Source organism: Dermacentor variabilis, chromosome 2 (genome assembly GCF_050947875.1).
Source record: "Dermacentor variabilis isolate Ectoservices chromosome 2, ASM5094787v1, whole genome shotgun sequence".
NCBI lineage: Eukaryota > Metazoa > Arthropoda > Arachnida > Ixodida > Ixodidae > Dermacentor > Dermacentor variabilis.
In genome coordinates this window covers 103,029,158-103,056,278 of record NC_134569.1, presented here as the reverse complement: position 1 = coordinate 103,056,278, position 27,121 = coordinate 103,029,158, and positions in this window count along the sequence as shown.

Genomic DNA, 27,121 nt, shown 5'->3' with positions numbered 1-27,121 from the left:
ACTATAGCGTAGAGGTGTACTTCAAAAATATCCGGCAACAGCAGTGATAGCCACCGTTGCGAGGCTGTAGTCACACTCTGGACATCGGGATCAACTTCTGGAAAGGTGTTTGTATTGCACGATAGTTCTGAGAGAAGTCTCGGGCAATAGAATACCTTTGCCATGATTGCGATGCGGCCGACAGGTTTACACCTGCAATTACGGAAATTGAATACAGCAACTCATTGCAGTAAAAGTTCTGCTAGCTTTGGTGGAACGCAGCATAGCAACAGTGCTGTTCACGTCGAAACATTTTGGTATATCGACATATGCTTGGGCTAGCGCAGTGGGCTTTTGTTAAAGGAAATTTACTTAAACTGCTGGATGGGTGGAATTGGAGAACCGTCTTTCGTTTGGCCATCCACATAAGCACACCGATTATGCGCAATCTGATCAGAAAACATTGAGAATTGTTGTTAAACAGCATTGGTAATGAAATAACCTCAGTCAATACCACGAATCAATAAATGGCTTTACGTGGGTGGTCACACACGTGTAGCTTAAGCGGAAGCTTAAGCTCGGGCTGAACTCCAACGCAGCCTATTCAAATACACGTAAAACGCAAAAACGCTTTTCTTCGATAACCCAAGGACCGATTTTGATGAAATTTGTTGCATTCCAGAGAAAAAGCCGAATTCTAGTGACTGTTTGAAGCGGAATTTCGATTTAGAGCCTGAATTTTGTTAAAGTAATTCTGAAAAATACAAAAGTTCGAAAAAAATTGAAGCACGAAGTTTACAAACTAATAGCTCTGCATCAAGAACATATATTCATTAGATCATTAAAAGCGGACAAATTCGTTATGTCAGTTCAAATCTTACATGAATTTGTTTCGTTGTGTACAAGGGTTCTGCAAAAGCTGTATTTACATATTGCTAATTTTTTTTTAGATTCATGTGTAACATATCAGTTTTGTCCGCTTTAGATGTGCTCTTAGATGCAATTCAGAGAATTGTGTTATCGTTTTTCATTGCGGAAGAATAGAGTTGTAAACATGATAGCTTCGTTTCCTGACCATCTTCAATTTTTGTGATTTTTTAATAAATAATGGACTACCTAAATAAAAAGTTTGAAACCAACAGTCACTAGATTTTAAGTTTTTTTTAAAATGCAACAAACTTCGTCAAATGTTGTGCCGTGGTTGCTGAGAAGACGATTTCTCCTTTTACATGTATTACATAGGAGCACCCGAGCTTAAGCTTCAAAACTGATGAAATTGAACAATGGGCGAGTTGGCATGGAAGCATGGCGGCATTAAGAGCGCGAACTACTGGTTAAGATGGAATGAGTGAGAGAGGCCGCAACGAGCCCATCTGACGAGCACGAATTCTGGCCGTTTGCCGACCTACCGGGCTCAGTTTTCCGTTATTCTATCGCGCACTTTCGAAGAAGTTCGACTTCAAACACCAGCTGCGACGAACGGCAGCGTAGCATCGTTATCTTGAGGTGGCCGTTGGAAAAACGGAAAAGCTCCGTGGCGTTGTGTGCAGATAAGGGCTCCTTTGAAATATTTATCTGGACCGCTTTAGGGCGCAGGTCGCGTTATCGGCGCCCAACCCGCCAGCTGCATAGGGCCAACGGCGAGGGCGTTTGCTCCACCTCCACGCGCGGTTAAAGGCCGACTAGGCATGCGTGCACGAGCCGCAGCATCTCCACTGTGCCCCTTGCGTCAGAACCAAAAGTCTACTTATGAATATGGAGATCGTTTAGAGCGCGTCTTTTGTAAGCAACGCGGCTATAAACTGGTACTCTGCCGTGACCTGGAGTGGAAGTCTCGCCGTAATAACGTCAACCTTCGCGTAAGGCAATGATTCAATCACACACTGCGTGTGTGATTCTCTCTTGAGTCTTAGCCTATGGAGTGCCGGTATTCCAAGGATTTATTCTATAGGATGCGAAAATGCTTATAAGCACGATAGACTGTACAGGAATCATTTGTTTACAAGCGGGTTTCCATCCGTATACTAACCTTTCCGTCCTTATGGATTGTGGTACCTCGTCCGTAAACGTACTCCCGGAACACCTGGTTACAGGAGCCGTGGGCAGCAGCCGCAAGGCTTGTAGCGACATGGGGTAATACTTTGTCCAATCACAATGCGTTACAAATGTTTCTTGTCGAAGGAAAAAAAAATAAAAATAAAGGAGGACGACTGCATGCTAACAATTATGTCGCGGCTGACTCCTTACATTAGTAGTAAATAGAACACGACTGGTCACTGCAATAACGCGCTCAGTGTCTTTTACGGTTAAGAGGAAGCGTTAGTTCGGGCCCAACTTCGACGCGGCCTATTCAAATAATGTAAAACGCAAAAACGTTTTTCTGAGATAACCCCTGAACTGATTTTAATTAAATTTGTTGAATTCGAGAGAGGAAGTTAAATTCCAGTGACTGTTGGAAGCGGAATTTCGATTTAGGGCTTGAATTTTGTTAAAAAGATTTTCAAGTATTCGACCGCTTGAAAAAAATAGAAGCACGAAGTTTACAAATTCCTAGCTCTGCATCAAGAATAGATATCGCCGTTGGGTAAATGTCCTTCATTAGATCATTCAAAGCGGACAAATCCGATATGTCATTTTAAATCTTACGTGAATTGTTACGTTGGTTACAAGGGTTTTGCAAAAGCTGTATTTCCATATTACTAAAGTTTATTTATATTCATGTGTAAGACATCAATTTTGTCCGCTTTAGATGTACTATTACAAGCAATTCACAGAATTGTATTATCATTTTTCGTTGTTGAGTTACAGCGTTGTAAACTTGATAATTTGGTTTTTTTAACATTTGCGATTTTGGCCAATCTTTAGTAAAAAATTTACGACCTAAATAAAAAATTCGAAACCAACAGCCACTAGATTTTAAGTTTTTCTTTTAAATGCAACAAACCACGTCATATTCGGTGCAGTGGTTGCCGAGAAAAACGAATTCTCCTTTTACATGTATATTTAGGAGTGTATAAACTGGTACTCTGCCGTAACCTAGAGTGGAGGTCTCGCCGTAATAACGTCAACCTTCACGTAAGGCAATGATTCAATAGGAGTGAATGTATATAGGAGCACCCGAGCTAAAGCTTCCTCTTAAGCTCTGCACCACAAGATGACGTCACCAGCTGCCGATTGAAACGTGTCCGGTAATCCGGCATTTCGTAAACTGCAGGGACGGACAGGTTAAAACTATCTAGTGTCAGTATAAACAGACGGCAAGCTCCGGGGCTGTCCAAAAACGCCATTGGGCGCCTGCGCTCAGGACACCGCGGCGGCCATGTTTACGCCATCAGGACTTCACGGCAGCCGTCCGACCGTTATGCCACAACACCGCACGCGCTAACACAGTTAGTGGGGACCGATAATATAAAGCGGTAATTCTTGGGCGATACTTTCAGCTTCGTGTACAGTGTGTACACATTTCTCTTTTATTCAAGACAGCCCGTAGTCACTATACGCCACAGTAAGCTTGGGGTGGCGCAACAGCAACAACGTCGAACGAATGAGCGTGTCATTTCCATCGCTTATACGCCGTTGCAACGAAACAGACACGAGCACGCAGTGTTTCTTTGTAGCACGTTGGAGATCCGTGAAGTTGGTTTACTGATCGCTGACCGTGATTGATTGATTAACTGTGAACGTTTCTTTAGGCGGGTGGCCTAACGGCCATCCCACCACCTCGGGCTTCCTGATCGGCCACTACTTCGCTTCCATCTCTACGTCCCTCTACCTTTCTCCCTCCTACCCTCTCTCTCTTCTAACCCCATCCCTCCACCCTGCTGGCGCTGAGCCGTGCTCCTGCATGGGTTGCAGAAAATAGCGCCAGCCTTTTCTCCTTCCCCACAAGAACCACTTCTCTTTAGGCTGAGCGCGACACTGGGGGGGGGGGGGAGGGGGGGAGGGGGCGGAGGTGGGGGGGCGTGAAATATGCCGCACAGAGCTCATGATTGATGCCAGAAGTAGTCATTTATCGCAATGTCGTCGTGAATGCCAGAAGCTACTGTCACCGTCCCCTGTCTTCATGACAATAATTTTTTTCATTGAGGGAAGAATATTTCGTGATGTTTATTGCGCAGCATTGCGGGTCGCGTGTTTACAAAAATTTACCACAACCACTGTGGCTTCCTGTCTTTTTGCGCAGAGCCCGAAGTGCTACCTGATTGCTGGGCAGATAATCCGCAGCTGTAAGTGATAGCTGGCGCCGTTCAAGCGATCGTTAAACAGTAACAGAAGATACGAGTGCGGTTAACAAACTTCATTTCATGGTTTTGTTGGTAAGACACTGCACATACATAGTGTGAACAGAACAAGGCTACGGCAAGACCGAGGCGGTACATAGAGCTGTCTGCCGTTTCACCTTGTCCGCAGGAGAGCCCATCTCCCCGTTAATACAGACGATGTCACAGCTCACGCCTTTACGTCACGCATGGCGCATGCAATAACGCACGAAATCCAGCAGCCACGCGAACAGTTCAAGGGTATGTATACTCGTGGAATGCAGAGCGCGCCAATTCGCCACCGGCAATGCGCCGTACAGCAAGAAAAGAAGGCAGGAGAAACAAAAAATTAAGGTGGGGTCGTGTCTAGTCACGACGTAAACGCCACGTGAACTCTAGGCTCTGATAATGCGAAGCACGTCGCTTGCGGACGCTGGTCGAGGCAACAGAAAGGGAACCTCTGCTCCAAGGAGAATGGCTCGCATGTGCGCACCATCGCCTCGCAACATTTCATTTGCTTCTGTCTACTCTACATTACAGAAAATTCTTAAAATTCTCGCGTGTGGGCCCTATCTGGACGATGCTTTAAAACTTCCAGTGTAGAACCAAAATTTCCAAAAGGGGCCTGATGAGTTACCCTTTAAGGGAACGAGCAATACTCAGTTAATACGCAGTTGCTCGCATGACATACGCGTGTACTCTTCCCACTTTGTCGCATTTAATAAACAACGGACTTTGCCTGCTTCCTGGGCGAATATCTATATATATGCATATCTCTTCAGCTGCATTGCATCCTCTTCTTCTTGGAGTAAGGTGCCTCGGTGGGCAAGCCCCAGTACACGTTAATTTTCCACAATATTCGGCACCAAACAAGGTGGATTTGACTATTTCAATCTATAGGCGACCAACCAAGGAATGGAGGAAAAAAGCGGTGCAACACCTAAGGCTTGCCGTTTCCTTAAGAAAAACGAATAATTAAAAACATGGCAAACTGACATTTTGCAGCAATGACTCATGTTGCAAGTTCAAAATTACAGATTTATACAATGTAGTATACAAAACCAATGCAAAGCAAATAGATAAGTAAACTATATATTAACATACAAAGAATATACGAAAGTGAAACATGAACGCACATGAACATGCACAATTCAGATACGCAAGTAAGACTTAAATACAATGTCCTGAACACACTTCTTAGAACACGATGTGGAGTGTAGTTATGTGCGAGTTCAAGGATTTGCGAATGAAAATTTATCATCTGCGGCATTTTAAATCTTAGTTCGGTGGTAAAATAGACCCTTCGGTGGTTGGGTTTTCTCTGTGCGCTCCGTGTTTCTCGACGGTCGCAGTACACCACTGAATTTTGTGGTTAATAATCTTCTCCCCTTGCTTAGACTTTGTCGGCTGATTCGCGATTAGTTATCCACCATTCGCTGGGCGTTTCTGGACCTTGCTAGCCGACACCGACGAAATGCCGCGACACTCAATACCCTACAAGGGCTCTACAAGAAACTGGGAAAAACTTTGCTCAAACCTATACTTGACGTTGCTCGAACGCGTTCGATCGTATCGATCATATCTGTCACGCTTTACCGCTCTATACGCCCAAGTGGCACGCAGGCGCCCGCAGACGCAGACGTTTCGGATTCACTTATTAGCTCACACCGTCGCTCCATGCAGTCGCCGAAAACCCCAAACTCCGCGCTTCGTTTGCATAACCCGAGCACGCTGAAAGTAGAATGTATATTGAGGTCTGCTTTGCGCCTCGAGGTGCGCTTAGATGCGCCGCTTAACGCGTCATAAGTATACACCGAACGCGGTTGACAAAACGAGCACGGCGGAGGAGGCTGAGCCTATAGCGAGCGAGCGCTGCTCAGAAGCTTCATTTACGTGGGGCCGACTCTTTTGTGTCGGTGGGACCGTGGAGGCCTATCGAGAGTGAAGCACGCCGGCTCGAGAGGCGAAAAATGCGCCCATTCATAGCGTTTGGAACTCTCTCAGTTGCACGAAGCGAAATAGAAAAAAAAAAGTGAGGGAGGGAGGGTTTCGACGATCTTCGGCCACTCGCGGATCTATGACCCGCTCGACTAACGGGAAGGTCGAGCCCGCGGCTTTGTATAATTAAAGCCTTTTGTTCCGGAATGGCCGCTAAGCTCTTTTAATCACAGTCGGCGTTTCGGCAGCGCTCTGGTTGGAACTTTACTTGGTGATGGGAGAGGAATTAGGGCTATTCATTCGGTGACTTTGGAAGCGCGCCGAGGTTTGCTTCGACGGCTGCGCCATCGAGCGGTAATTAGCGGCAACGCCGTACGTACGTGCGCTTGCATAGGGAATTGCGATAACCGCGGCTCTAAGCTGTTCGCAACAGAGCGAGGGTGCGCGCTGTCGGCGAAAAGGTGCGTGCCATAAATTAGTGCATGCTTACCCAATGAACGATGCGGAGTTTATGTAACTATACCGTGACAAACTAATATATGTGATAGGGTTTCTCAATAATCTCGCATATGCTCGGTCTAACAAATTTGAATGGGTGCGAAGTACAATTATAAATGAGCAATTATTCAATCAATGATTAATTAATTAATGTTTTTGATTCAAACAGGTTTCCCTCGAGTTCCTTCTTTTCGTGCCACGTTTACTTCATTTGCCCATAGCCGATTTAAAGTACATTTAAAGGTTCCGCTGATTGCTGTTGAGCGTCCGCGCACCGGAATCAAATGTGTCCAGTTTTGAAATAGCCTGGCGGCTAGTTTTCATTACTGCTTCGGAAGCTCGGACACGTGGCCGGACCAGCGCTGTTCACCCCCGTTTTTCAATGTCATTATGAGCGCGCGCGCAGCTGTACTCCCGTCCTTCCCACTTTCGAAAAGATTTCTCGCTTTTTTCTTTCCCCCACCTCTGGGACGCCTGCTGCTTCGCTTCCGATCGGCGATATGGCGCATATTAACGCCCCATCTCAATCTCGGCGCGAGCCCCCGGGGTGTGCGAACAATTTGCGGACCATATTACAACGCTTCGCTATCACCTCTCGTTCGGAACCGTGTATAATGCATATATACGTACTGCTGGGCTTGGCACACATCGTCTGCTCCGTCCACAGTCTTCACTGGCTCCCCACTGTTCTTCGTCCTCAGCTTCATCATTTTCTTTTTCTCCTTTCTCTCTCTTCCCATATACACACTCTATGCCTCTAAGGCGTCGCACAGTGCTGCTTCGGCGGCACGCTGCATATGCTTCGGGTCACTGCGGCGTGCGGAGAAACGGCGCGAAACGAGCTGCACACCTCGTGCTGCGAAGTCACCGTTACACGCACCGTCGATTTCAGGCGTTTATCACATTCTCGACTCGCGTCGTCGTCGTCGTCCTGGCGCAGACACGTGTTCCATTTCATCGTGGCGCCCGACTTTTTTCCCATTTGACGCCTTTATGAACTTCTCGGTTAATTTGCTCACGAACGAGATAGATTTCCGGGCGGGGTCGGAGAGTATTTGATTTTTGTTAAATTTATTTTCTTGTCACGCTGTTGTTTCTCCCTCTCTCTCTCTCCCCCCTTTTTCTCTTGCTCTCGTATGTGACATTCCCGTGCTTCTGTTTTCCTCATACTACGAAACGATGTACACTGCATGTTCGCTTCGTTCGAACGAATAAATGCGTTTAAGGCTTAGTTATACGGGCCTCGTGCGGCTTCTTCGCGCCTTCCGCGCTGAGTCCCGTGCTCTTTGCAAGAGCACAGTAAACGCATTATGGCATCGCCTTTTGCTTCCTATCGCGTATAGAAAAAAAAATAAAATGTACCGCACGGAGAGCCGCAAACCGTTACCCGCGCCTGCGCAGCGCAAGAGACGGTCTTTCCGTTGACCTCCCCACCTTTCTATCTTTTGGAAGAGAAAACCATTCCTCACACTATGCTTTTGTAGCCAAGCGTTTAGACAAACTGATAAATATGCGAGGCGTCTTCGCGCCGTTTTACCTTCTGCTTCCTTGCCTGCTCGCCGCTTAATTTTTTATACACGCTAGAACCGACTGTTAGCAGCCGCCGCGAGCTAAGAGTTGGTATGGGAAACATATGTAGGCGTCGTCTTGGGACCGATGGTTATCCACGCATGGATAAATAAGTGCACGTGACCGTGTTCGTCGTTCTCCTTCTAGCAATGCTCGTGGATCGTGACACGAAGTCATGCTACCAAAATTTCAACGGGCAATAAAGAGTAACCTTAAATCGAGTTAAAGGGACGGCAAAAGCTAATACTAAGTCGACGTGGACTGTATAACTACAATTCCAGAAACCTCGCAACACTTGTTTCGTGCCAAGAAAAGGCTTAGTTTACGCGAAAATTGCATCTGAAGGGTCCGAATTCCTTTTTCGAATTTCAAATCTCACGCCACCTAACAGGGCAGGGTGGTGACGTTGCATACGCCATCACCGCCCTTTGCTGCCGTCAGCGGTGACGGCGCCCGACAGACGGCGGTAGCGAGCCAACACAGATAAAGTCAGAGCGGCGGATTCGCCGCTACAGCGGCTTTTTGGCCAAGTGGCGTAGACCGTTAGGGCATTCCGCGACTTGACATGGAAGTTGAATTGTCTGCTACTTGCAGTTTGTGCGAGTTTCGCGAGCCAGCGAAACCAGCGCAGCACTGCGCGACAACGAAACTACTGAAACGCAAAAGCGTGGTCGGTGCAGAGTCGAGCGAAAACGAAACCTTCCGACCGCTGCGCGCGTCGTTGTCAAGGGTAATTTCAATGAGTTCTTTTTTTCTAAAAGTGAAATAGAATTGGACAAGCAGCATTTTATTTCGACTTATAATACACTACAAGGATGTTTTTTGCAACGAGTGGTTGAGTACAAGTGACAAAGTTTAACTGGGGAGTGCTTTCGTCATCGGGCAACTGCTTGAAAGTTCCGGATGAGTCTCTAATAATGTCCTGCGTTTACTAAATTCCTCGAGTATTAAGGCTCTCTTTGCGATAATAGTGACGCCTTAGAGATTCTCGAACGCTAATATATCACTTTAGCCTGACTTAATATTTGCCTTTAGTCTTCCTTTAACTAGTAAACTATTCTTCCAAAACTATATTTTCGTCAGTTTGCTTTAGGAACTTCATTATATTTGAAGAGAAAAAAGAAAGGGACAAGCATCTTTCTTTTTCTATTCTTTTAAAAAAGAAAAAAGAAATTCCCGCGCGAGAACGGCAGTGTGACGTCACGAATATCAAAGTGTCTTCTCCTATTCGGGCCATTATCACCCAATAAATGTTGGTCAAACTTACTAAACTCAGCCTTTGTCTGGTTTAGAATACAACGCAGTCCATCTTTCATCATCATCTCATCATCATAATTACATCATCATCATCATATTTTTATATCCACTGCAAGGCTTCTCCCAGCCGTTTTCCAATTACCGCTGTCTAGCGCAGCTGATCCTGACTTGCGCCTGCAAATTTCCAAATTTCATCACACCACCTAATTCTCTGCTGTCCTCGGCTGCGCTTCCTTTCCCTTCGCACCTATTCCATAACTCCAACATACCACCGCTTATCTGCTCCACGTATTACATAGCTTGCTCAGCTCCATTTTTTTCTTTTAATGCCATCTGTAATATCGGCTGCCCCCGTTTGCTTTACGATCAACACCGCTGTCTTCCTGTCTCTTAGCGTTAGGTCCAACATTTTTCATTACATCGCTCTTAGCAGATTCCTTAACTGGGCAACCCTCTTTGTTCACCGTCAAATTTCTGCCTCATATGGGTCATGATTTGGCAATGCCTCACGCATATGCGCTCCAACCCATTTTCATCCTTATATAAATTTCCTTCTCATGATCGGGGTCTCTTGCGAGTAATTGACCCATGCAAATGTACTCTTGCACAGATTCTAGAGGCTGACTGCCGATTATGAATTGTGGTGCTCTTACAGGGCTATTGAATATTACCGTTGTCTTCTGCTTGTTAATCTGCAACGCTGCTCTTGCACTTTCTCGGCTGAGGTCCTTAACCATTTGTTGGAACTAATCTCCAGCGTTGCTAAAGAGGGCAATGTCATCTGCAAACCGAAGGTTGCAGAGATATTCGCCGTTGACCCTTACTCTCAATCCTTCCCTGCCTAATGGCTTGAATACTTGAAGCATGCAGTGAACAGCGTTCGTGAAATTGTCTTCTTGCCTGAACCCTTTCTTGATAGGTATTTTTACGATTTCATTGTGGAGAAATAAAGGACTTTAGAGTCTGTATAGATATTGCCAACATATTCACGTATGTTTCCTGTACTCCTTGATTACGCAGTGCCTCCATGGCGGCTGGTATCTCTAGTGAGTCAAATGTATTTTCGTGATCTATAAGAGCCATACAGAGAGGTTGGTTGTGCTCCGCAGATTATTACCTGATTGATGACATGGATGTGATCCATTGTGAGATACCCCTTTCTGAAGCCAGCCTGCAGTGTTCTCTTGGTTGATTGAAGTCAAGATTCTATTCTTGTCAAGCCCTGATTATATTGTACAAAATATCCACCAGGATAATTTCCCATACTGAAAACAGGCTAATAGGTCTATAATTCTTTAGGTATTTAACGTCTCCCTATTTATGGACTAGTATAATCTGGGTATTATTTCAAGTCTCTGGTGCGCTTGAAGCCGTAACGCATTCCTTATCAAGTACATTTTTTTAATGGTAAACAATCGCCTGTGCCGGTAAACAATTACAGAGCCGATGCCGTGAAAATCTGTGATGTCACGGTGAGCTGGTGTAGGAACTGCAAGACGGTGTCGCCGCCCATCCATCTTTCGCCCTTGCGCCTTTTCTGGTTCATCAAGTCTCCTCTCCTGGTAAGAGGGACTTTCTTGGTATTGTAGAAAGGTAATTGACTGATAGCGCTGAGCTTATTTTCCTTTCTCTTTAGTGGCGGCCGAATGATTCAGACGCTTCGCTTGGCCATGGTGCGTCTATGGTTTCACAGCGTCCGCACTGACTAGAAAACCTCTAAAGGTTGTCTAACGGTTCGGGGATGAAGTCAGAACTGGAAGGGCCGGGAATTCGAAGCTCACCGACCCTTTCCATCTTGTGACCATAGCTACAGTGCTGGCCTATTAAAGCAAATATTTTTTTACCAAGTTCCCCACACTTGGTGGTGTGAGGATTGGGAGGTCAATCCCACCGTTCGTAACCAGTTGTCAAGATTGGAGTCAGGCATGAATTAGATGGTAGCTGGCCCATGCCTTTGTCCAACTTATCCACGCTGAGGACGTTGTTGAAGGGAAGGACTGCTTCTCATCGAGAACGAGGAATATGGGTTTATTTACAGTATCTACATAAGGACGTTGCAGTTCATCAGTCTAGCATGACTGCGAGAGAAAGTACACTGAGCAGCCGCACAACAGCGGTTTATAAACACTCGGTCTTCCCTCGATCCCTAGGTGAGGGAAACGTTCGACCAGTAGACGAGCCGCCTTTCAGCGGGAGGGCTTCCGCACCAGTTTCACGGACCCCACCGAGGACAGACGGTCTTCGCAGAACTCGGGGCTTACGTCAGGAACGGTGCGTGGGAAGGAGCCTCCAACTACGTTCTCTCCGGAACTCCCTTGCTCACAGCAGACCGGGTCGGCGGTGGCGTGTTCCGTCACAAAGCCTGGTTTGTCGAACTTATCTCGACAATCCCGCGACGAAGGGTCGGGGACGCGGCGTATTGTTCTCCGCACACAGTAGACCTAGTGACGCCGTTTGGCTTGGTGACGGTGGCTTTCCAAGAAAAGTCGACGCCGCTCTCGCACCTGGCTGGCAAAACCTGCACCTCAGCAGGCCGCTCTTAACAGTGAGTGCTGTCTTCCGGATTATGCGAAGACTTGGCTCACTGGGTATGTGCTGCTGGGCATGATGCACTGAGCATGCGAACATTCTTGACCAATCTCTCAAAATGGGTATGTGTCACTGGGTGGGCGCCTGAATAGACAAGCAGACAAGAAAAAAAGAAATGAAGTCAGCAACAGTAAATAAAGAAGTCGGCTACAGAGAAATGAAAAGAAGAAAAGTCGGCATCAAAAGTAGCTGAATGTGAATAAGTAAAGGGAACACTATGAGACGAGAGTGTGCATTGAGAGAGGAGTGTTGAGCTACATAGAAGTGATGGAGGAGAAAGGCATTTCAGTAATTATAAATATATAACTATTCGCTCATCACCGATTCCCACATATGCGTGGGACGCACCAGTCCTTGCGAAATTGCAACGAGTGTCCGTTAGTTGCTCTAGGTGTTCCTTGTCGCAAGTGTCAATGTTGACTATACGTTCGTCTCTATCTGTAGTTGGCCTTCCGAAAACTCTTCCGGACAAACGAGCCCTTCTCAGCTTCTCGCAGAGGCGGAAGCAGGTGCTGCAGGCTGCTGAACCCGTCTGTCTTATTTCTTAGCCGATATGCGTTATCTATGTTGTTCGCATCCTTGAACATGATTCGCCGAGCACAAGTTGGACGCCGCGCGAAATTCGCAGATATTCGTGGTTTCCATAAGTATTTTTTGTTCAGTCGCACCGATATCCTTGCACTTTCATCGCATGTCATTTGCAGTATTCCGAAGCATGCAAGGCTATTGTCATCGAGCCGCCGTGGCTGTATGCTGTATTTCCTTTTCTTGCTCCTCTAAATCATCTGCGAGGCACATGCGCCAACCATTGTCGCTGCACTGCGTCTATGGCGACAAACAAGTGTTCATCAATATGCATTTTTTCTTTGTTAAGTGTAGAATATTAATCGCACAGGTGTTTTAAGGCATGCGATGTATTAACTCTGATAAGCATGGAATTATGCTTACCAAGGGCCTATTGTGGCGCCTTCACATTATACGTTTTATCTCAATGAGGCATTCCTTGCGCAATGAATTCAAAACTAGAAAGCAGTGGTTTGAGTCCGCTGTCGCTTCGTTCTCCTAACCCTCTCAAGCAGTCTTAACAGACGCTAGTTCTGACGAACGTGCTTCAGAGAGCAATAGGTATGTTCCCCAATTACGTAACATAATATGATAGGTACATCGTGACACTATTACGTGCGTCCTGGATTTACTTCTCAACAGGATGTGGGGCATCCAAGACGGGTGAAGAGGAGGAATACGACGTGCGGCTGGTTAGCTGAATCTCGAAAGGTACTCAGCTGATCAAGGCCGTCGCGACTAATTCCAGCTGGCGTATCAATAAACGCCTTTCGTGGGCGTAACAGGGTGGTGGAGCGAGGGTAGGGGGGAGATGACCCATTGTACCGCGGAGTCGCCATATCTAGAACTTCGCCGGAGCCGCCGTCTTGCCTTTCTCTCGCCAACGACTTTCCTCATGTCTCAGGACGGAGGTGGACAAACGCCAGCGCCAGTTGTACCTGCTCAAAGGCCAACGCCGGTTGGACCTGTGCAAAACGACATGGAATCACCCTCGTTGGCGGGAAATGTGGGCGTATATGTCGACGAGTGTATGACGCAAGGGCGAGTCGCCACATCCATGGGGCTCCGTCACTCTGCTTGAATATGTCGTACTGTTTCTGATTGCGACAATGCTGATGTGGTTCGAAAATCGCGAAGACTCCCTAACAACGTGGGTGCGCTTCGTTGAGGAAATTAAGAAGCGTTTTGCCGACTTTCACGCCAAGAAGAAACGCGCAGAACGAACGCTAGCTCAAAGAGCTCGAACTCCTGGATAAATGTGTACTGCATGCATAGAAGAGATCCTCAAGCCGTGCAAAATATTGAATTCACAGATGTCTGAGGAAGAACGAGTCAGATGTTTCCTCAAAGGAATCACAGATGTCTAGAATTTACGTATAGGCAGGAAACACATTGATTCCGTCTCAGATGTCGTACGTCACTGCCGTACATCTGAGACGTTGAAGAAACGTCGCACTGCGCCAATATTTAGACGGCTGGCAACTGTGCCAACCGTCGCCACGCGACAAGTGCGACAATCCATTTCAAGTGGATAGGCCTTGCAAGCTCACTGGCTGCGCTTCTTAAATTGCAATATGTGCCATAAAGTAATTAATTCAAAAGAGAGTTAGTGGAATTCTGTGACTTAGTTGAATATGCGTTTCGATTTCTCGTGAGAGTAATGTCCACCTCTCTGAGTAATCCAGCTCAAGGACTGGAGTTATGTTATCTGCAACAGGATATTTTTTTTTCGATTCCATAAAACTTAAAAATGACCATCCTGTATATGTTATTTTATTCGTTTGTAGGAATATTTCGGTCTGTTTTCTCTTCGGTTAGAGAAATAGACACGCTTTACTGTGAGAAAGGGGAACGTGGGGGGTGGGGGGGAGTGTTATGCGACTTATGTGAGACGTTCCACTCGACCTCATAGACGAATGCTGAACCTGCAGGTCTTCGTGCTTCACCTCGGTTCGTAACTAAAACAGCCACTGAAATGGCGCGCATTGTATGATTATGACGCATTACTGTATTCTTTATACTACTAACCTTGCTGAGAAAACCGCACAGAGTGCTGTAGTTTCAGATGCAATAGTTTGTCGGCATCCTGACTGAATGAAGGCATCACCTCTTTTCTTTTTCTTTTTTTTTGCCGTTGCGTTCGGGTTACTGTGCCGTCACGGGTGGCGAGCAAGCTGACGACGCTGCTCGATTAGCTCGTCAGAACGGTGCGCAGGAGCCGATCCCGTTTCTCCAAGCAACTAATTAGAAATGTTCGCGTTTTTGCAGGAGGCGACTAAGTTGCCCATGGGAAAGTTACAACCCAGCCAACTGCGCCACGTAGACCGTTTGCTATTGGGGGCGAGCTCCACCACTGGAAAATCCGGCGCCACCGTCGGCGTGACGTGGCATGAGGGATCGCGTGGACACAGCGGCCGCGTCGGCTGCTTCGGAAGCGCCGAAGCGAGCCGAAAACGAAATCCTGCGCCGCGGTTCTGATTAAGTGTTGAGGCTTTCCCGCCTTAGGCGTCTGCTTGACATTTGAAAGCACTATAATAGGTACTGGCTGCTTTTAGAGGCGTGCAGCACTACCGTGCTGCACGCCTCTACTCGGTGCCGTTGTGACCGAAGTACGCAACGGAGCCCGGTGTCAGCCTTATTCACACGTAGCCGAAGGACAAGAAGCTGCGTGAAGCTTAGCTCACGAAAATTAGAAGAACCGGCAGACAACCATCGGCTACAAATCGGGATATGCACCAAACACAGACGCGAGGAAGGTTTCTGCTACGGCGCCGGGACTGCGATGTTCGGTGAGTGGCAGAAAACGCGCACTGAGGCGCTCGCCCGCGCTCGTTGCCCGGCTAATGTCATGACGGTTTGGTCTATGGATTTGTTGATACTAGATACTGCCAAGTTCACCGGAATGAAGAGGGAGCGGTAAGAAGCAAATTAAAGAAAGGCATGGCATATGGTCATGTTCGTGTTATGAATTAATGCACTGGTTTACGAAAAAGAAGCAGCGGGAAATTGCACTCTGAGAAGACCGATAAACATACAGTGCGACGCAACTTGAGAAATAAAATTATAGCGTCCAAGAATTTAGAAAAAAAAAAGGATTGAATCGTCGCGATGGCACATCACAGTCGCCGTAGGCGTCGAAGTCTCTATAACGAAATTGTTTTTGAACAGTTCTGATAGCGCCCACGCAACAATGGTTGCTTGTCTACTGTCAAATGCTCATATTCTGCGGCCTAAAGCTCACGGAACGGTGGATGCGAAAACGCGCAGGCAGTGAAAGCGAAACATTGTGCGCCGATATGCATGCAGACGCGCAGTTGGTCACTGCGAAACCGTGCGATCACTGCATTGAGGCTTCATTCTGTTATGCTCCATTTGGTTCTACAGACAGCCCACTATAAGAACATATTTCACGTCGTTTACTCTCAGCGTGTGCCTACCTTTCACGCAAGAAGCCGGTTCGGCAGGCTCGGCGACCGCTCGCAATAGCGTTTACTGTATGTATTCGGCAAACAGATAGCGTCTGTAAACGTTTCCGTGCTTTCAGTTTGCCCAAGATTATTATTTCGACAGTCGAAAAAATTCGCTCGTTTTGAGAGTACCTACATAAATGTCCGGGAGGGCTGCCGTGTGGTGTTCTTATTGAGCGCCGAAAGCCAAACCTGCGAGGCGCGCGCCGCGTGATCCTTCATACTACGCAAGGGAGGTGCTGCTAACAGATGGCGACTCCGTAAGTCCTCGTCCCCAATACCTCCGATGCCCATCCGGATTCAATAGTGATGCAAGACGATGCAAGCGACGCGAGACGGCGCCATCACATCGGCGTATTCAGCAGCTCCTGACAATTGACAGTTCTCCATGTAGATGAAAATATGGCAATAGCGCGCTTCTAGATTTTTTTATGAGACCAGCATGACGAAGTCCATAACTTTTGAAATAGTACTGTCAGTTGCACTCGCTGCCCGGAGTCCTGTGATCGCTACCATCGGAGAAAGAAGGCAAACAAACTCATCTTCAACAGCAACCTCATCGGTTCGCCTTGCAAAGGTAGTCGAGAGAGCGCATCAGCCACCGCATTGTCACTTCCCTTGAGGTACTGTATGGCGTAGTTGTAACAAAGTATAGGCGCGCTTACCAATGGCAACACAATTTTTTTTTCGCTGCCGTGGGAGTTAGAGTATAGCCGTCGTCGACTTGTCGAAATTTCGCTGAATGACCAGACGACTTAAGGCTGTTTCACATGCTGCGAATGGAACGACGAAAATCGGTGCAGTCGCACGCGTCGCAATGCGATTTCCAGAGGGCCTATTTCACGTGATTGCGATTTCAACAATGCGACTGGTGCGACGCCCAGGGTTGCTTACTGCAAGGTTTCGTGGCAAACACTGCAGTATTCTTTTATTCCAATAAATAAAATGGTTACATTATAATATTATTTACTTTTCTTGATTAGGAGGAAATGATATGCACGTTTAGTAATTTAGCAACGTGTTAAGATTTGTTTTGGAGTGCGCAACGGCGGTTTCTGAAGTTCAGTGCGACATGGCGCACGTAAACAGCTGTTCGCAAGTGGTTCAGCCCTTTATTCTATGGTTCAGCACTGTGCGTTGTCTAATCTTCCTTCTATGACCATATCGTTCTGCCTGCGCTACAACAATCTACAAGATGACCCGTCGACAAGTTCGTATAGCTACCCTCACTGCATATGCTGTATTCGGAGTTCGGCTGCCCCGAAGTTGTCGTGTCAGCCCAACAAGATCCTCGCGCTACCTGTGCTTGGCGTCAGCTTCTGGAGAAATGATGTGTGTATATTGCTCGTGATTGCGCATATCCGGTGCCTGCTCCTAGCCATATTCTTGCGCCAAACGCAACAACAAGCACCAACCCGAAAGCCCACGTGTGCCCCTTAACAAAGCCGCAAATGATCTGTGTGATTACTGAAGGTGGAGTGACAATTGTGTTGTGAAATTCAACCTTAGCTCTAGCGTGGTTCGTCCGTGCGTGTGCTGTGAATATATATATATACACACACACACACACACACACACACACACACACACACACACACACACACACACACACACACACACACACACACACACACACACACACACACACACATATATATATATATATATATATATATATATATATATATACCGTCACTTTTGTAGAAACCTGTACGTTGTAATATAGCATCATAAAGGACACGCGTCTCATCCACTTTGTTGTCCTGTGTCTCGCGCTGGTAGCATACTCTGAAGTTCTAACAAGAAGACCATATCAATACGCGCTATCCATAATGCAGGATCGTAGGCCCACGGCAGGCGCACTTAATTGCCGTAGGATTTTTCAGCTTCCCGCTCAGCGTCGCACGCCGCTCACGGTTAGCCTCTTTTGTGGAAATAAATATTATCATTATATTATTAATGTTATTAGATATTATAGCTTCTTCACTGTAATTTATAGCAATCATCCACATTTCTTTAGCTAGTCGTGTATTTAATCTGCATTAGATCAGCATTGTTACAACATGATTATGGGAGTCATTTCAAACTAGATTCCTCAGCCAGAGAAAGTACAAATGAAAGTCTCAATGTTTATTCCAATTTGGTATTCCTAAACAGACTATATTGGCGGAATTTTGTGCCTGCTTGTATTTCCTGCAATTCAATGTTCAGAGCTGAAAAAAAGTTATTCCTTTCCTTGCTGTCGAAAGGCTGCTTCAGTGACGATAGCAAGCAATAATTATTCATTTCAAAAGTGTTAAGCAATCACTATCCCGACCATCCCCTGCTAGACTCCGTGGGTTGCCGCTAGGGGAGGCAAGTATGTGCAACGTCACCTGGGAGAAGGGATCAGCCGCCCATCCCCGACCAGACTCCGTGGGTTGCCGCCAGAGGAGGCAAGCACGTGCAAACGTCACCTGGGAGAAGGGATCAGCCGCCCATCCCCGACCAGACTCAGTGCATATCACGTGACGCTGACGTGGGCAAGATCCAACCTACGATTTTAGTGGGCCTATTTAAGGGACCCCGCAATGTACTTTTTCAATTCATTAATTCTCTTCCTATCCTTCACCAACCATTGAATAAAGAGTGTAAGTTTCGCACTGGAAATCGTCTCGTCCCTGCCTGGTCGCCATGGTCTACCAGACGCCTGCAGCCCGCTGACAGCGCCACGCTACCCAATAGTAACGCCGGTCAATGTTCGAGAAACAGGCGTCTGAACAGTAGCAAGCCGAGATTGACAAATTAAATACCTGCTTACGCACCTGACCGGGTAAGCCAAGACAACAATTCTGGAAATCTGCCTCGCTGAGGCAGACTACGACGTCACCATCAAGGTGCTGTCTGAGCGCTACGGCCGTCGCGACCCGCATGCAGGTCGAAGACCATCTGGACCACCTACTTGCGATGCCACCTATTTATAGTTCAATCGATATCAACGAGCTGTAGAATCTCTATGACGAGACAACCTTGAGCACAAACGCAGTGGAGAGCCTTGGCGTTTCCCCAGAAGAATAGTCCACTGTTCTACGGCACGTGCTGATGGAATCCTTGCTGCCTGACTTTGGTGTTGTCTACCGTCAGCGGCCGAAGAAGGTTTCTTCATTAAACAATGCTGACCCGGTAGCAGTTCCAACGGACAAGGCGCAGCTAGTCAGAGAACTCATGAACTTCCTCGGAATCCAAGTCGAGCTAACGGATGAAGGCTGTCTCGACCAATCCGGCTCATCTACGAGCCAGCTGCATCATCAACGCGAATCCTGACCTCTGGAGATGTGCACACCTTCCGTCGCGATTCTTTTGTCGAAATAAGATCGCCGTACACGTGGGCCTGCTTGCTATGCAAACGAAAAGAATTATACCACGCGGTTGAAGTGTGCTCTGAGGTGCTCACTCCACAAGAGAAGCAAAGATGACAATAAGCGCGGAGACGCTGCTTCTGCGGCTCCAAGCAAAGCCACTTAGTGGGTGTCTGCGGGGCATTCAGAACTTTGCAGTGCGGCCACTGTGCCGGTTGTCATTTGCGTCGCTGCGCGACGTTTCCACTTCAGTGCAGAGCCAGCCAGGCAATATGGGCAACGCGTTTGCTCCGTAATTTCATCAAGACTGCACGCATTGAGCCGCATACATCTCTGCGAGCGGCACTGGTCCGTATTCCTTCAGACCGGCAGAGCGTGGGATGTCGCACCAGCGAGGACAGTGTTGCTACGGTCCCTTATAGAAGCAGGAAGTCAACGTATTTTCGTTCGGCAGGATTTCGCTTGAGCCCTGTAATGTCCTGTTCGGTGCATTGGACGCATTACTTATTCGCATTTGGGTGAACAAGATGCCCTGTGACCATTACGTGTAACTGCGCAGCAGTCACAACCTGAAGCCAGTACAAAGGCAACCAGACAACTATAGAAGTTCTCGAGGTTCCGGAAATATGTGCTGTGACCAGTACATCGGTAGATGGCGAGAGCCTCTAAATGGTGACACACCAAGGTCCCGTTCTTGATGATGCAAACCCTGAAGCGTTAACTTTCCGAGAGGACGAGATAAGCATATTGATTGGCTCTAATATTTATTGAAATATCGCTACTTGACAGATAACTGAATTATCGCCGCAAACTACAGCGGTGGAAACCCTTTTTGGTTGGATGGTCCAGGGAACGCTCTACGACGTTTCCAAAGGTTCCACTGTACGAAGCACATCTCTCTTTTTTCGCACCAGAGAGCTTCCCGCAGACGATTCGTCATGAAAAGTGGAAAGTTCTTCGATGTGGCACCTGAATGCACTCGGAAGACGGGACAGTGCTGAGGAAGGTAACTAGTACAAGTTTCCTTTATCATCGAAGGACCAAAGACAGCACTGCATCTCTTTCACCGTCCGTCAAGCTTCCACATGAGGCTGCGGCTTCCCCGGCAATCAGCCGCCGCGGTGCCCCAGAAGGATAAGAAGAAAGCCAATAACAAGAAAGGTGACAAGGCCGGATGACAACAGGGGAAAAATCAACGAACAAAGCAGGCGAGTTCAAGATACCCAAGAGTCACAAGGTTGCCGATGAGGGAGCCGCCGCAGGCGAACCTAAGAAAGCTAAGTACAACAGCAGCGTAGCGAAGTCCTCCAAGGGCAAGAAGTGTTCAGCCCCTTCAAGGCGGTGCAACCATCGCAGGCGCTGTGCTCCGAACGCTAGTTCAACGACGAGTAGGAACACGGTCATGCGCAACTACATCAAGAAGCAGTTGTACAAGAGCCGTCGTTCCTGCACCGAACGCTAACCTGTGGTTAGGTCGTATGTAGATCGACCACACCGGAGAGGCGTTGGTTGCGAGTTTGATTCCCGAAGATTTCTCTCTGAGACATCCGTATGGGTTTCTTTTGTAGCTTTGTTCTTATACTGTCTGGTGGAGGACAATTTTTTCCCTTGCTAGAACATTCCTCAACCTTGCAGGCATCCGCAGAACCGATTCACCATAGCCTGAAAATTTATCTATCCATCTTCTTAATACGGCTTTACATTCAGTATTCTGTGGTTTAATAAGTCATTCTAGGAGAAGGAAAATACGGTGGACTCCTTTTGCATCATATTTTTGCATGATCCTTTCGAAATATTTATATCAATTTTTATGAAAAACCATATAGTAGAAAAACACCAGGAAATAAAACTATGCATTGCGTTGCTTCATTAGTGATGGGGCTTTTGAAATATTGGCTCCCGAGGTAGCATGTCGTCCCAACTCATTTCCTCCTAAGGAGAAACTGAAAGACTAGCAGTAATAATTAAAGAAAGTGCCGTATTTCAGAAGTTAATATCCGTATAAAGCGAAATTCCGCTTGTAGTGGTGTACGGCGAGTTGTACACGAGACAAAAGCAGCACAAGAGAAGTGCGACCGCTGCTCCTCGTCGGTCCTGACCGTTCGTCGCGGCTTTCTAACAAAGCTACATTGATAGCGGGCACAAAAGGCACCGCGCACTCGAAACAATCGACGCCGCGGTAAGGACGTTAAAAGGTGAGCTAGAGTGCCGGCGTTGCAGCGCTTCTCAGGTGAGTCAGTGAGAAAAGAAAAAAAGGAAAACACAAAAGAAACAGTCTCTGGCATAAGAACAACAGCCTATGCTGAAGTGCCGGCGACGACCGTTGTAAAAGAGAAAGAACCTTCTGGTTCGCAGTGCAAGCTGTCGTTGGCGGTAGATTAGGGATACGTTGCCGACGAAAAGAAAGGTGCCGCATTCGGCCAGCGCATCGCGAGCGGAGCCTCTTCCGTCCCGTTATCGGGTGATATGAGTGTGCGGGGATCACAAAGGCAAAAGAAGCCGAAACTGTAGGAGGACGGCGTTGCTTCGGAAAGCTATCAGTCAGTGAGGCAGGGCCGATAGCTTTGGTCCCACCGAGAGAAAACAATCGGGCGGCCTCTCGAGACGCACAAAGCCGAAACCGACCGCCGGCGCGAGGATGGAGGCGCCGGGTTCTATGCGAGTGCGGGAAGAGAGAGCCGATAAAGAATGGAAGGGGAATCGGAGAGAGAGAGAGAGAGAGAGAGAGAGAGAGAGAGAGAGAGAGAGAGATAGAGAGATAGAGAGAGAGGCTCGAATAGTAACCAATTACGAGCGCCGTCCGTTATAAGTTGCAAGAGGAACTGTATACGGTAGCGTCGCGAGGACGGCAGTCATCGTCAGTGTTATAAGAATCTTGGTATTGAGAAAGGGAGAGGGCGGTGAAAGGAGGTGCAAGAAGATGGCCGTTACGATGAAAGGTCGGAGTTCGTTCTCGATTCGGGCCGTTTGTTTCTCACCGATAGCGGCAGAAAACAGACAAAGGCCTTTTGCGGCGCTGGCGGCGGCCTCCCTTTGGTGAAGACACTGGAAAGGGACCGCCCCTAAGAGCTGGCACAGGTACTATCGCCGCGGAAGCGACCACTCCAAGAGGAGAGCACGCGCGAGCTCGATCGAAGCGCTGAGTGTGTAGTCGCCGACAAAGCTTGTCGGTGGCGAATGCGGCCACTCGACGGTTGTTGTGGAGACAGAAAGGGGGTAACTGCGACTGGCCTCCCGCACACTGTAGGACCGCGCGCCTATCGAACAAAAGGACGCGTATACGCGTCCAGCCAACGCCGACACGAGCTGCGTCATTCGAATAACGGTTGCCCTCCTTTTAAAAGCGAAGCTTTGCGAACCTCGCCGGGTTTCGTGACCATGGGTGCTGCGTCCTAGCTGTTGCTCTTGCCACAGCGGAGCACGCCGCTATGTTCCTTGTAGCACCACCAGATGGCGCTCGCCTCCGTGCATCCGAGGCGCCGGCCGTGCGGCGGAGAGAAAGAAAAAAGAACAAGAAAGCTCGCGTTCGAGAATCGGTGGCTAAACGCTTCTTGCGGATAGAATGGATTCGAATTGCGCTACGTGCGTATGCGCAGTCTGCCTCTGAAACAATGATGCGTTCAAGGCGTCCGTCGTACTCGCTAGTGTCAGTAACTCCGTTTGACGAAAGGCTCGGTACAAATTGTGTGCGCTTGCGTGCGTGCGTGCGTGAGTGTCCTCGTGTTTCCACTCTTTATGCACGCACACAAAGCTTAGCTGTATATAGATTCCAACTCGTTCGGTATGCTGCATTTTTTTTCTTCTTGGCAGCCACAGAAAGCGAAGTCGCAGGCTGCATTTTGATTGCCACGAGAAGTGCGTACGTGTGTGTAATGCGTTCATTCACAGGGCGAACTTCAATGAGGCTTGAGGCAACAGAAATAGAGCTCAGTCAATATCAAGAGCTGCGGTACCCCGTCATCCTTCAAGCGTGCTTGAGCTCTACATATGTTATTCCCCTTTCCCTCCCCCTAGCGTAGGGTAGCCAACCAGGCGCATTGCTGGTTAACATTCCAGCCTTTTGCCTTTCTTTTCTCCTCCCTGAGCTCTAATCTTAATCAAGTGCTTCGTCGTACGCCTCTAGACAAGCTCGGAGCCGGTCGAGATGTAGAGTTAGGCCGAAGGTGCTCGTGCGACGGTAGTACTGCTCCTATTTGGATGCTGGCAAGAGCTGGACTTTTCGGTTCTCGAGCTCACCGGGCCTACATAGTATTTCGCTGTCAATAATGTCCGTTCGGGCAATGCAGATGTGGACGCGATTTCAACGAGGAGTTATTTCGAATCTGTAAGCGCAATCAAGGCTCGATTGCGTAAACTTTAAGAACCGGAACCGGACTGGCTTCCTGCGCAAGAGGAGCTGATGTACATGACAGAGCTTTGAGTTCTTTTTCTTCTCGGCACAAGCTGAGCGAACTGGCATGACCGAAAGTTTCAACTCTGTTTAAATTGAATAAAAGTTATAAGTGAAGTATACGGGCGTCGTACACTAGAAAGATTCCGGGCTCTTATTCTCAAGTTCGTGTTCGTAAGTGCAGATGGAAGGTAACCGTAATGGTCGACAAAATATTAGCGAAGGTAGCCGGATAGCGGTAAGCAGCACTTACGAAAGAAAAACTCTGTGAATTCCTCCCACTGATCTGTTGTTACATTAGGAAAATATGAAAAAAGAAATGGTTAAGGTTATACCCATGGTTATACCCATGGCTGCCCAAAGGCGCGACATTTTTAACGTGTCATCTTTATTGCTTCTTATTTTTTTACTTTACTTGAAAGTCCGAACCACAGGAAAAATACCGACAAACGTCAGTGTGTCCCAAATAATTTTCTGTAACGCTTGTTTCTACGCACCAGGGGCCGAATTCACGAAGCTTTTTCGTTCGTAAGCGCTCTTCGCTATTAGCTGGCCGCCTTCGCTAACAAGATGTCCTGCATCACAATGTTACGTCTTAACACAACCAAGGGTGTTAATTGAACGTTTGCCACGTGTCAAACCACCGCACCTCCTAACCAGACGTCAGCGCGGCGTGGACAACTGCTAAAAGCGCTCACCCCGCCATTACTTGGAAACCGGAGAAAAGGATGAACGGGAGGGAATCCCGACAACGAATCTATTGGCGCAGTTAATTAGACGAGTCACACCACTGCCCGACCCTCGGCACTTATCCAGCGGTTAAGACACCGTGTAAACCGGCTGTTGCAGGATTCCACGAAAGGCCCTCAGCCCGCCCCTCACGTTGCAGACTGAGCGAACAACGGGGAGGGCCACGACGAACGAACCATGTGTCGCCGGATGATTTCTTCGACAAATTACAAGCCAGTTTCTTCGAGGCGGAGTTACTGCGGTTTATGGATATAGCATGGCCATGGTATCGCAACGGAGTCAACGATGGTGATTCACTGCTGGGCAGTCTTCCGATTCCCTAGTCGACTCGCCTAGGGAAGACGACGGGATTAAAGGCAGATATTTTTTGAGCGTGAGGACAGAGGGTCCTGATGTGGACTGAGACGTTAACTTGCTCCTGCATCGAGTGGGCTTCCACACTGGAGCCGTGTAACTAAGCTGAATAAACATGTTTCCTTCATTTTCTACAACCTGACGTCGTAGTCGGTGTGCTTGGTGGATTTCGTGCCCTGAACGCCACCCTAGCTGCAGCAACGATTGCCATATTTTATTTTTCTTACGAAGATCTAGCGCAAGGTCTCTTTTTTTTTTTTTGTGCATGCGGACCCAGTCTTGTTTTCGTTGCCCAGAAGATGGGCCCGTCGTGACGTCTTCTAACAATTGTTCGCTCCGTTCCACGCAATCATCGTGCCTGCCGCACGCGTGCGGAGCCGGGAGAAACGCGCAGCATGACTGTTTATTAGTATTTTCTAAATGAACAACGTCATCACTAGCCTTGTGGCTACGTAAGGTTATCAGAAATATCGCTTTGTGTCATGCCATCACAAAAATGTCTATGACGCCAGAACCGACATATCTAAACCAACTTTAGTATGAAATTAATTAAAATGTAAAGCCCTCCCAACCTTTATACTTGCTAAGTGGCATTATTTTTCGTGAGACGTGCGTGCGATATACAACATCGGAAATATGTGTCGGCACATCTTTCAAAGGGGGTAACTGCAACGAAATTTCACTTTAGATATAGATTGGTTATAAATGAGGAATGTGTATACTACAGAAACGATTTTTGGAAAAAAAGCTGCAGGGCTAGCGATTGTCTAATTTTCGTATTAGCAGCCTAAACGGCGCCTAAGCAGGTGACGCGAATACTTGTTGGTTGGCGAATGCACGACTCATATCTCGGAACACGTCATCAGAGGTTTAAAGCGGGCTGTGGACAATGCTCGATCTCAGAAGTCGTGCCGGCACTGCGCTGTTTTTCAACCTTCTGGGTTGTGCGTCATTTCAGGCGAGCGGTATTGGTGGCGTTGGAGTTTAGCCGTCAAAAACGTCTATTGTTGGGAGCTTTTAGTTACGCACCGACTCGCATTTCAAAAGTATGATATTTTGGAGGGAGGTTGCTCTATATGTAAGGTACCTGAAACTAGGCTTATAACGCAGTACAATATTTCGTTGCGGAAAGCTAAGAAACGGGAACAAGACATGCGGTGTTTTTTCTTCTTCTTTTTTTTTTTAGTTTGAAATGCTCCCTACCATTCTAAAACACGAGCGAACATGTATAATGACGCACACATTGAAGAACAACAGCAATGGCTTAACGCTATTGAGAGACCTTGATGGGCGAGTGGCCTTTTTTTTCTCAATTTCTTCGACTGCGTACTTGAACACCACCTGAAGATGGCGCATGCTCAGATAGCAGATTTTCGCAAAGGCGGACTGCGCATAAAATGAACCATTCTGGGCAGTAAAAGGATGAACATCGTCAGGCAATAGAGCAGCGCTCATACAGACATTATGGGACGCTATACTGACATGTATGAAATAAAGAAGGAATACGTTAAACAGTCCTCAGTAGTACATTTCTTTCAGGTTCCTGACTTTTCAAAACGCGGCTCAGCGGCCTTTTCTGTCAATGCAAGCCGCTTGTGGCACTCGATAGCTGCAGCTTGTACAGGGACGTGACGCCGAACGTTAACGCTATCCCTAATTCGGGGTTTTGGCCTCAACTGACTGCAGTATACGCCATGTGACCTCGACGAGCACATTCGACCTAGCGTTGCCTCGATACCATTCATTTCCTGTCGTGAACGCCATGAACTGCGCCGTATGTGTACAATTCTCGAGTCCCGTCTTATAGAGTATAGCTATACCTGATCAGAAATATTACACTAAGCTGTATTTGTATATTACACTCCTGCTATATATCAGAGCGACGACTCTTAGCACAAGAGGATTCATCGTTGGCTAAAAAAGACGCAGAAACGATATATTGCGCGGCAACGCTGGTCTAAAGTTCCCGGGCCAGCCCTTTGTGACGTCATTAATTTCCCTATGGTCTACACGAGTTTATAGTTATTTGTTTATGGGTGAAGAAGGGCTACGTTGCGTTCTAAGGTAACCATAAAGTCGACTTAGCAAGTTTTGAGAACCTTTAACTGCGCCTATATAGCCGAAATATGGCAAAAAAAGAAAGGAAGGACACAAGGAAGAAGAATTGTA